Raw genomic sequence first — 13,148 nt, forward strand, 5'->3', positions numbered from 1 at the left:
ATTTAATTTTGTCTTAGGGTTTAGATGTTTTGCACTTGATCTTCCAGGCCACTTATTGGAATCTCAAGAGTGATTATTTAGATCTGTGGGGTTGGTATTGAATTTTTTTTTCTTTAGAAACACAGTTTTCTCAGCTTTTATGCCTTTTATATTGAATATTTTAAGTAAATGCATTTGGGTAATTGAATTTAATCTTTCTGCTTCTAAGGTAGGTTACAACGAATTGAATACAAACTTTAACAAAGTGATATTTGGTTATTAAGATTGAGCTTTAGAAAGATGTCCATCCATCTCATATTAATATATAAAATGCAGTTCGATTTATCAGGTTGTTGAAAAGGTAATTACAGTTTCTAGGAAAGGGATGGTAATGTTAAGGTCATTGTCATGGAAAAAAAGGTAACTTTTGGGTCTTTGCCATGCCATTTGTAAACTGTCATGGCACTGGTGGGAGTGTCTTATGCCAATAAGCAATGAGGGGAGCTAGGGATTGCTTTCTGGGCCATTTGCTGGTTCCTTCCAGTTTTTTCATTTTATTCTGTCTGGACCAGATTCTGTTTTGGTTAGCAGAATTGTGGCAGGAAACAGATCCTGCCAGATCTCTACCTTACTTCTTTTAAAATAACTCAAGTCCAGGTTCTTTCTTCAGTGTTGTGAACCAGTTCATAGAAGGCATGCAAGTGTCTGCTTGAGCAAACCTGAAATGTATAGGCAGTTCTCAAGGTAATCCCTTTTCTGGTCCTGTCAGCTAGTTTCTTATACTTGGATTCTTAGGAGTAAACAAATAGCAATCCTTGCATTCTTTAAATGCCAAAGACCTGTACCAAATTCTCCATATGCTTCTCTTGGTATCAACCTCACTGGAATTAAAGTAGAAGGAAAGCATCTTCAGTCTTCTTCAAAGATCCCTCCACTTTAGTATATGACAGTTGTCTATAAAGACATTCTTACTCTGCAGTTTCTTTAGCCCAACCAGATGAGACTTCTGGTCCTTCCTAATAAGAATTGTCTAGGTTAGTAATGTGTTAACAGCCTCAAAATATGTCTTATAATAACAGCATGGCTCACTGGACAGTAGTTTCTGAGCCTTAGGCCTTCTTTCGAAAGGCCTTTCTTCCATGGCAAAAGAAAATTATAATTAATGTCCTCTTACAATTGTTTTGCCAATAAAATAGGCAAAATGTTTTGTTTTATAGCACAGATTCTGGTGTATAAATAGATGATAGTCTAGATCTTTAAATATTTTGTCAATTTTATTAGCCTAGTATCAACGTGGTAATCTCTTACACTACTGTTCTATCACTGCCAGCTTATATTCATATTTCCCTAATTTTATATATTAGAATACTATTGTGCATTTCCTTTCCTCATTATCAACTATTACTGTTTTGTATAGTTGACATTTGTGATGTTACTGAGTGCTGTTTTCCCTGTATTTGACTTTGTATGGTATCACCAAATTTATCCATTTCCTTCCTTCCTTCTATATATTTTTTGTTATACTTTTACCTATAGTTTCGCTTCTCAGTGTTATAGTTCATTCTATTTCATTGTAATCTTTTAGATACAATAAAGTCAGGATTGAGTTTTCTTATTGAATGTGTTTGTTAACCAAACTAAACACATTTGCAAATTTTTTGTCTCATGTTCATCAACAATATTGATAAGGCATATAAAAGACTGGAAATACAGTCTTTTACCATTCACCTTCAGAATCCACGATCCTTTGGTGGTTTTGCATCAAACGTTGATCAGGAGAGGTCTATCCTGAACTCATTTATTTTCTTTTTTTGATTTGTATAATTTGAATCTTCTGCCTGGATTCTTATAGAATATTTTCTTTGCAATTAAAGTTCAATCCTTTAATTAAACGATGCTTTGGCATTAGTTAATTTGCCTTACTTTAAGTCATCATTTAAAAAATCATATATTGAATTTTTTGTATAATGCTTTTGTTGTTTATGAACATTAACTATATAAATATTTTCTCTAAAGTTTGTCTGCTGTATTCATTGACAAATTGTTGTGTGGTCATATATCTTTGCTATTCAATGACATTTGCAAAGTGCAATTTCAGTTTAGTAGTTTCTCTCTCTTCCCACTTTGCTTTCTGTTGATGACATATACCTATTGTAGAAAACAAGGTAGAGCTCCTACAAACTTTTCTACATTAAACACAAAGTCTCACTCAGAATGTAATATCTTATACAACTGTAATTCTAAATTACTAACAAGGGGAAGAAACCTAAGTCACATTTTAAATTTTAATCCTTCACCCACACATATTTTCTACTTATATAAAATTAATCCTGTACAATATAATATCTTACTATATCACACTTTTCATATCAACTACATAAAATCAAAGTGTCTGGTAATGAGATAATAATTGAATATGTTATAATAACTGCCTTACCCTCTCTGAATCTTTTATAGCACAGAAGTAGATATGATATTTATGAAAATTAGTTAATGGGATATGTTTTGTTACATTTAATTTAGATTTATGTTTCAGAAAACATTAAGAGTTTTATGAAGTGAAAACCTCAAGGATAATGCAGATACGTAGAACACATGGAAGATAAATGAGAGTGGTTAGGAAACTGAAATGAAAATTTTATGAACTTATAGACATGTTGTAACTGCTCAACAGCCTTCCATTTAAAATGAATCTTAGAGTGAGCCTCAGGTAATGAGCTTAAATATTGTTACACGTAGAGTCAAAGGAGTTTGCTGTTTTATAGAGCATGAACATTGCTGTCATGTTCATAGTCCATGTTTAATCAAGTTTTGCTTTCTTCTATAGTTTAATATGAAAATCATGTAACTACCCTAAACTACACATAGATAATCTATAGCATTTGTGACAAGACATTTTCTCTAAGAATCACTGAAATTACATTGATACTTCATTGTTTGCTATGAGCAAAATATGTGGGTGTAGAGTGTGAGTAGAAGTGAGTGGGAGGACCCACAAGGGGATAATAAAACAAAGTTTGGATATTATTATCCTTTTATACATGCCAAATGCATAAAACTAGCATTAACACCTCTACTTTGGCCTACAAAAGAAGCTGAAAGACCTAAAATGTCAATTCTTGAGCACTAAAGTAAGAAAACTTTTATTTTATAACTAGGAAACAATAATTTGTGGTTACAATGTATTGTCTTCACATTCATACACTCATTAAAGCCTCAGTCTTCTGAGGGAAGTAGCTGTTTGGTAGTGTACTTTCAACATGAGTGAAATGAAATCAAGAAGTCAAATAGTTGGGGCAAAATTACAATATTAATATACTTTATGGTTCCCATGGATCTTGGTTTTATTTTGGCTCCAAGTATGATGGCTCTTCTACTGCATTATACTAACTTGCTGATATCTTTTAGGCTTAATAGCTTTCGATCACTTATTTTAGATAAAATTTAATTTATGCTTTAGTGAATATTTATGTATAAAAGACATATAAATAAAGAAATGTATAATGGAAAATTTATCCCTCCCAAATTCTCTACATAGAGAAACTTTGTTTAAATTCAGATGATATTAGTTTCAATTACATGCAAATTAGCCAAACAAGTGAGTTAAAATGCTAAGATCAATATGATATCCCATATTTTGAGTCAAATAGTTGAAAACCATGGAAAAGAAATGATATCTGAGACTGTATCTTTTAAAGCCATATAAAATAAAGACAAATTCTCATTTAAAGCTTTCATAAAACCAGAACAAGTTAAGGCTATTAAAAAATGCACTTCTGAAAGTAGGGGTTTGGTGTTTTTTTATTTAGAAAATATTCAAAAAATGAACAAATTCTATGTAGTTCTATCATGATTTTTATTTCGTGGATATAAGTGATTAGAAGAATATTCAGTTTTAGAGAGAGCAGCTTTTATGACAAATAGACAATTTTGAAAACTCTAAACTACAGAGGAGTGCATCAAGAAATGCCTTGGGACTATGTTGAATAGTAGGTCTTTGATTTTTATTATTTTTCTATTTCATTTAATACTATTTTATGCTTTAGATTAGTCCTAGAGCCAGAGAAGAAATTCTAAGTACCATGTGTTTTATACTTGTTCTCCATCAGTACCTTTCATAAAAATGTGTGCTATTTGCTAATATATATATATTTACAGTTTTGTGTGACAAACTGAATCCAGAACGTAAGACTCACACTATTATCTTTTTTACCCCTTACATAGTCATCATTAGTAAAGTATAACTGAATATTTTCTTGCTGATGCATAAGATCAGGCTGCTCACTAGCCAGTATCTATAGCTCAGAAGTGTTGGCTGAGGTTAAAAAACAACATATCAAAGTAGGCAAATAGAAGTAAAGAGTGTGACCTTATGTTCAGCAACTATATTAAAAGGGATTTTTTAAAGTGTTATCTTTGAGGGAATATATTTGAAAGAATTTTGGATAATTTTGCTTAGTGCAGTGAAAATCAAGGCAGTTAAGTTTCCTTCCAGTTAATCTGATTTCCTCTGTGTTTGCTCATCAAAATAGTCTGTATTTAAGCTTTTGAAGAATCTATTTGTGTGCCATCATGTTAATTGAATGGTCTAGGCTTTAGAAAAATGACACAGTGACAGGGATTATGTTGCCTAATTCTGTCTTATCTTTTCTTGTGCCTTGATATAGCTTTAAGAAGACAATAGTAACTTCAGATAGATTTAAGTATCATTAAAAATAAAAGATCAATTAATGGCACACAAAGCTTTTACCTAGCACTATGCTAATTTCCTTGAGCAAATTAGTGAAAAGGTAAAGTACTGCAAAAAGATAAACTAGATTTTGGAATTGGAGTAGAGAAAGGGTTGAGTTTTCAATTAAATTGATTTTACATAGAGTAGGAGTTTATAGTAGAGATGTTTAGCCTACAATTGTATATGTGTGTTTGTAGTTTATGATAGCTGTCTTGTAGTAAAATCTACAGATAGAAATAAAAGGGATACATTTTAGAATGAGGAGAACATTGGAAAAGCCAAAGAAACCAATGAAACATCAATTTAAGGTGAAAAATCGAGAAGGAAAATCTTGCACTGCATTTGAAATGAATGAGTAAAATAATAGGTGAAGAGATCAGAGATAATAATGACACAGGTGCTAAAAAAGCAGAATGGTTTTCACAGAAAATAGAATGAAAAATAGTGTTAAATATAGCCAAATAATCAAATAAGAAGGGATATCTATGAACTTTTTCTCTAGGAGATACTTGTGGAACTAGTCGTTTCTATAACACAGTTTAAGAATGCTGCATTAAAAGAAATAAAATAAATGTCTACTGATGTGAGGTCCATAGTAAATGTGAATCAATTAAGCCATATATTTTCAATAGTGAGTTTCCTCATTTAACTCAGAAATTTAGAAATAAATATTTAAGTGGAAAGAATAAACTTCGAAGAAGTTGCTTTTCAAAGTTCAATGAGAAATTAACATGAGATGATATCGGTGTCTTGTCACAATGTCAAAAAATGTAGTAATTTTAGACGGTTTAGAGTTTTCCATCAGCTGCTGTGCTTTACGGACTCTCACTATAAACGAAGGAAATGGCATGAACATCTAAATTAGGAATTAACTCTGATACCACGGAAGGAAAAAGTGTAGCATGGGTAGCTAGCCGTACAACAAAATGTCGTGCTCCCTTTCATGGTGTTGAGCAGATTCTGGGAAGTGACTGTGGTCCAAGAACTAGTTGTTTTCGTGGTAGATTATTTCTAAAACAAACCGTGAGTAGCTCTGACCAAAGAAAGGTGAGTGGAAGTGATGTGTGTGACTTCCAGGCTTAGATGAATAAAAAGCAGGTGTCCCTTTTTTGTCATTTTGTTCTTATGCCAGTTAGACATTCACACACAAGTTGACCTTGTTAAACCCATAAGCCTGAGATTCTGAGTGACTTAGAATGGAAAAGCACACTGCATCTCTCCCAATTTCTGCTCCCTATGACTGGATTTTGATAAATCAAGAGATGAACTCTATTGTGTGAAACCACTGAGAGTTTGGTAATTATTTATTGCATAACATAACTAATAAAAATGTTTATGAATAAATGGAGCTTAAGTGAAATTTTAGGTGGCTTGGAATATCTGTCCACACAGGAATGGTTGAAAATGTTTACTGTGGTTGTGGAGGCATGAATTACTTGAGTCCTGATGTAGGTGAATAGCAGAGTCACAGGGTGTCAGGAGGGCAGTGAGGTAACACAAGTAACCAGAAAGACATTTGTGCTAAGACCGAGGTTACATCAAGTTAAAAATTCATAATGAGTTCTCATTTATAATAATAATTTTAAAACACATAATTTATTATGCAACTTTTGTATTTATCATCACACTTATTAATTACAACTAAACTACAGATCAGGAAGAACAAAATATTATTCTTCTCATTTTAAAGATGAAGAAACTAAGGCTTAGAGAAGTTAAATAAATATTTCATTTCCGAGGCCATAGTACTAGCATGTTATAAAAATCACACTTCTTTTTTTCAGATGCGACACTAACAGTTAAACGCAGTTAAGGTGGTGAGAAATCGTGAATTCCTGGTTATGCTGAAAGCAGGAGTATAAAATCATTTGTTGCTTCAAATTGTCTACAGAAGTGGAAATACCAAAAGTGTATTAGTCTGTTCTCACACTGCTGTACATACCTGAGACTGGGTAATTTATGAAGAAAAGAGGTTTAATTGGCTCATAGTTCTGCAGGCTGTACAGGCTTCTGCTTCTGGGGAGACCTCAGAAAATTACAATCTTGGCAGAAGGTGAAGAGGAAGCAAGCACATATTCACATGGCCGGCAGGAGAGGGAGACAGACAAAGAGAGGGGAGGTGCTACACACTTCCAAACAACCAGATCTCATGAAAACTCTATCATGAGAACAGATAGGGAGAAGTCCGCCCCCGTGATTCTGTCACGTCCCACCAAACCCCTCCTCCAACACTGGGAATTACAACTGGACGTGAGATTTGGGTGGGAACACAGAGCCAAACCATATCAAGAAGTGAGCAGACAACAGTGGTAATTATCTGGAGGAGACAATAAAGAAGACAGCGCAATACTCAAGAAGCAGCATTAAGAAAATGGGGGAAGGAAGTTAAGCTATCCCTTTCAGTTGGTAAATTAGGGTCAAAAAGAAAGGACATCAAAAGATGCATTGATATCAATTTAAAGACAAATGCGTAAAGCCCATAAAGCATCAAGTTACTATACTATATGTTACCTTAGTGAGTAAATCTATACCATATGTTGCTTTAGTGCACAACTTAATGAAGAGATATGTGAATTACCTTCAAGTAATGTTTGAGTTCTCACTACATGAAAAATATCTTAAGTGGGATCCATAGATCTCAGATGTAGTTCCTGCTCTGGAGTTTTCAACGCAGTAGACACTACTGTATTGTTTTATGTGGTGTAAAATATATATATATTAGATAAAATATAATTATATATGTTATATAATAATATATATTATAAAAACTTATATATAACATATTTAATATATATTTAATTAGCCTATGTACAATTAATAGGTATTCTTTTATTAGTTACCTGTTAACTACCTTACAAAGCAGAATGTAATAGAACTAATAAAATTATAATATTTGGAGATTGAATAGAAAATTTTTATTGGGAGGATCAGGGAAATCTCTTTGGAATAGGTCATTTTTAGTTGGTTCTTATATAAAGAGAAGATTTTTATAGAACGAAATTTGAGGGAAAGGTCTATTTATTAGTAAGAGATGAAGCAAAGTGTGAAGGCAGAAAAGACAAAATTTCTCCAAAATGGGAGGACAGGATAAAGATAGGCATGTAGATACCTAGAAAAAACTTTTTAATAAATATTTCTTGCTATATATATATATTACATCTCATTTACTCCTCATAAAGTTAAAGGGTACAATTTGAAACAAAGTTTGATAGCAAAGAAATAAATACTGTGAAGGCTCAAGCAACTTGCAGTATATATTATAGGTATGAGTTACACTTAAGAGAATCTTACACAAAACGCTTGCTATTAGAACAAACTATGATACTGCTTGAGTTTTAGATATCAGATTGAAACTAATATATGGAAGACTTGGACATTATGCCTAGGTTACTGAATTTCCTTTGATAGTCCCTAGGGAGAAACAAAACTTGATTTTATGCAAAGAAAACTTATTAAAAATATAAAGGTTTAGCTGAATGATCCTGTGATTATATATATGATAAAATAAAGGGAAAAAAGGATACACAGTGAGGAGAAAAAAAGTAGAGGTACATGATGTTTCAATGCATCATGAATCTATTTGAAGAAAGAAGGTTAGCCTAGTGATGAAGAGCAAATGTTGCAAAATCAAATATCTGCTGTTCTGTAACTTTGGAAAAAGGTACACCACATTCTTAATTTTCGTAGATGTAAAATGGAGATCATTGTAAGACTTACTTCAGAATTGTCATCTCATTTAAATATAACTCATGAGAGCACAGTTTGCTCTCATGAGTTTTGCAGTTTGTTCTCATAGTTTCACATAGTTTCTAGCATATGATAAATACAAAATGAGAACTGCTAGTATAGTTTTCATCATTATGTTTTATTATTATTTACTATTATCATTTACATCATTACATTATCATTTGCATCACTTCTATGCATAGATTAATTCACATTCCACATTATCTTAGCACCATCAGCATGAATTCCTTACTTAGTAAATATGTAGATTTGCCTCACTATCCCAGAGTAGTTATTTTCAGAAGAAATTTGTGGTTTCATTTCAGAAGAAATCTGTGATTAATGTAGAGAAATAAATAGCCCAGTGGCATGTCAATTATAAGGTAAATTTAGAATCTTTGTTTCTATTTTTGTTCCCCCGAATATTATTACTTATTTTATTCAGAGCTATTGCCAGAAATCAGAACTTCCCTAATCTAGGAATGGTACTGAGAGCTTCTTACTGTGTAAAAGCCAAGAGTTTAAAGATTGCTGTTGGCAGGACACCAGGAAGGAAGCAAACCCTCAGAGAAAATTACTTTTAGGAGTTGCTATTTTCTCTTTATTTTGATGTGCATATTTCTTAGCCAGATGGTAGTAGCCCTATAGGGAATTACTTTAGGCAATAGACTTCTACTTACAAAATGTCTTTCTTTAAAGTCAATGGATATTTTCTGGATGAGTAATTTCATTGAGAAGAAAATAATAGAAACAGTCTTGAACTTAAGTACACTTAAACTTACGTAGTGTGTGTGTGGTGAAGGGTGTGCATATGCATACCTGCCAACATATATATGTATTCTTAAATTCTGGGAAATTATTTTCCTTATTAACTCTACGGATTGTAAATTTTGTGCTGATATTAGTATAATATAAAATGCTGATTTAAATAATATTTTTTAAATATACAACTGATTAAAATATAATGTAACCAAAGAAATTAAAGAATAGATGATTAAATATAGATCTGCACATCATTTTAGAATACAAGGAAAGGAAATATGGCTTTGGGATCAAGAAGTATGAATCATTGCAAAACTAGTTAATTCACTTTAATATGTAGGACAATGAAAGACTATTTGTTTATTGAATATGAAGTTTCAATTTAAGAGTCAGACCACAAGGGTAAGGAGAGCTAACAAATTATTGGATTATTTTGTCAGTATTCACTCTACATTTTTCCTCAAAAATATATATGGTTGTATTTCCTTATCAAGAGGCCAAATTCTTTTTTTTTTTATTTTTTATTTTTTTTTTGAGACGGAGTCTCGCTCTGTCGCCCAGGCTGGAGTGCAGTGGCCGGATCTCAGCTCACTGCAAGCTCCGCCTCCCGGGTTCACGCCATTCTCCTGCCTCAGCCTCCCGAGTAGCTGGGACTACAGGCGCCCGCCACCTCGCCCGGCTAGCTTTTGTATTTTTTAGTAGAGACGAGGTTTCACCGTGTTAGCCAGGATGGTCTCCATCTCCTGACCTCGTGATCCGCCCGTCTCGGCCTCCCAAAGTGCTGGGATTACAGGCTTGAGCCACCGCGCCCGGCCCAAGAGGCCAAATTCTTACAAGGACAGCAAAACTGGAAATATAGTGTTTCTATCACAGTGCCTCTGCTGAAAAGCCTGTGCAGTGTACTCCATTAGGGTGGACTGAGACTCCCTCCCTGAGTGGCCATCAAATTGTCATGGGTATAAAGGAAGGATATATTTCACAATCTCTTTTATAATTAATTTGGGGCTATGTGAGTGTCTTCTGACAAATACATTGCGGACATAAGGAATGCAAGTCAACTATCAGCCCAGCCAGAAAACATTTTGCCTAATTTATTCTCTGACTGCAAAACCAAGGCAGAATATTGCCTTAATATGATAGGAATCTGAATGTCTAAGTCACAGACCTGGCTGTGAGAACAGCCTGACCCAAATCAGACTAAGACATAAATAAGATGTACATTTAAACAGTGACAAGACTTTGGGATATTTCTTACACCAGCAGATAGTGTTAATTAACCAATCTAAAAAATCTTCCATCACACTCTTATATTTAGTCCATCACTTTCTAATTTTTGCTTACTTTATCTTTTCACATTAGTGATTGCCCTTTGATGTTACATCCTTTTGCCTGTTTGTTGTTTGAATTTCTCCCTAGAAGCACAGCCCATGAGAATATCAAATGTATTATGCACACTGCTGTAGCCTAGGAGCACATAGAACAGTGCTTCTAGATAGCAAGAGCTCAGTCAATGACTTGTCAAATGAATAAATTATATTATCTATCACAAAATTAAATAACTACTTTTATTAATCTCTTTTGAATATATCTAAGAAAACTAAGACTTAAGAGGTTCAAACAATTATTCTAAGGTCACACAACTAATAAGATACTGAATCAGAGAATCATAGAAAAGTAACTTAGATATTACACAGTTCCAAAATTCCATTCCACCAATGAATACATCGAGGTCCAGCATGATTAAATAATATACATTTACATTTCTTTACACTAAGATTCTCCATATCCTGATTCCTTCCTTTTTGTAGTTCTTGGTAAGCTTATACAAATGCTTATTTTATAAACAAAAAATCTTTCATTTCTTGTATATTTAAAGAAGATTCAAAACAATCTCCATAACCACAGAGCAATTACAAGATTTTATATATATAAACATATATAACATATATAATCATAAATATGTATTATATGTATTGCATTTCTTTCTAATTTAAAGGTTCTTTCTATGAAAGAATTATAATACCCAAATTACATTATCAGAGAATACAATATTTCCTATAAGTAAATTACTTAGATAATTTTAAATTGTTCAATCACTTTTATAGAAAATATATGTCAAAGACTAAAAATTTTTATGTGGAAGAAATACCACTAATATTCTGGATATCCTGAGATAATTAATACATTAAAATACAGTGCTAGAAGATATTATTATTATCTTCTTTGTAAGAAGAAAACTGAGGAAAAACTTTCACAAGATCACATAATCAGACCATGGCATAGCAAGCCTATAAACCCAGAAAGTCTGTGCCTGGAGTCTATCCTATATATCATTATGTTATACTTCCATTTAATGGTGGATACCATTCAAGTTGGCTTTGTTTTGGTGTACAGATTATTACACTGACCCTAAAACCCATCATCTATTCTAAAGCATGAAGGATAATTTCTACTTTCTAAATATAGTCCTTGCCAGTAGTTCGAGGAATCTCTTATTTGCCAGCTCTTAAATCTCCAACTCACAATTTCTGAAGGGAAAACATGTATATATACATTTTTTTTCCATTAAACAATGAGCTAAAGATTCAGAACCTTGAGATTAAACAATGCCTCATATATATTCTACACAAAATCTAATCAGTAAAAATCAGCTCTTTATCATGCTGCTTTCCCAACTATCAACTGTTTTAAATTTTTTTTCTATCAGAATCCTAAAGAATGGTAAATTCTTCCATTTTAGAGGGCATAGACGCAATATGGTCTATACAGAGCACAACTTCATAAATGCTTCTAAAAGAGGGGACACAGGATTTTTCTCAGTCACCTTACCAGCCAGGGACCTCCAGCCTGTGACATCTCCTGCCTGGGCCTCACTCAAGTGCACTACCTGCCATGGGAGGCAGCCCATCCACTCGGCCCATGTGGGCTACACCTAGCTTGTGCACTGGCTCAGCTCATGGCTGGGCTGGGAGTACCCAAGTCCACCTGTGTTATAGCTGTACCCACATCCAGTGGTTCTCAAGTTCTTGTCCTGCATTCAAGAAGAATGAGGATATTCTGACAATTGAACAGTGAGGAGGGTGGAGAAGAATTTTATTGAATGATGGAGCAGCTCTCAGCAGAGAGGTGACACAGGGGTGGTCCCTCACCTGAAGTTGGGTGTCTTCTCCCCCAGTGTGGCTGGGTCTTGGACTTTTATGTGCTCAGAATAGGGGAGTGAATGCTGATTGATTTGTGAGTATGCAAAAATAGTCAAAACAAAGGCACCACTCAAAGGTGAGCACAACAACGTAAAAAAAAAAAAACAATTAAGGAAGGGTAGGTATATGTATAATAGGGGAAGGGTGGTGATCAATCATAGGAAAGTGTGCTAAATGGGGAGACAAGTTCTCAATCCAATCTGTGGATTTATCCAGGACTTGTAGCTAGGCTGTAAACTGTCTGTGGCTTGTAGGTGGTGGTTCACTGGGAACACACCCCTAACTGCATTAGGCATTTGTCTGCCTCCTGCAGCTATCAGATGAACTGAAATGCAGACCTATATTTTTTAATAAAATTTTTTAAACTTTTAAAAGTGTAACTTGTAGTAAGAACTATATTTTAATTCATGCCCAAATTTATAAATACATGTATGTTTTTAAGTAAGCTAAACTTAGACAAAAGAGCCTTGCTGTATGCAACTCATTTTGATAATTTCTATTCTATTCTAATTAAATCCCTGTCTTTCATAATATATTCTACCTTTTAAAAAATCACTGGTTTTGATAACTTGGACTTAATGGTAGACTAAAGAATACAACCTACAATTTAACAAACAGTAATGTAGATAGTTGACAGTGGTAACATGTAATTACATTACTTTGTTGGGGGTAATTGAAACAGAGCTTCCTCTATTTCCTAATGGAAACATCTCAAAAATAGCCAATACATATTTATTTGGATAGAGGAG

The sequence above is a fragment of the Rhinopithecus bieti genome, unplaced genomic scaffold (assembly GCF_001698545.2).
Source record: "Rhinopithecus bieti isolate Rb0 unplaced genomic scaffold, ASM169854v2 scaffold_3067, whole genome shotgun sequence".
NCBI classification, from domain to species: Eukaryota; Metazoa; Chordata; class Mammalia; order Primates; family Cercopithecidae; genus Rhinopithecus; species Rhinopithecus bieti.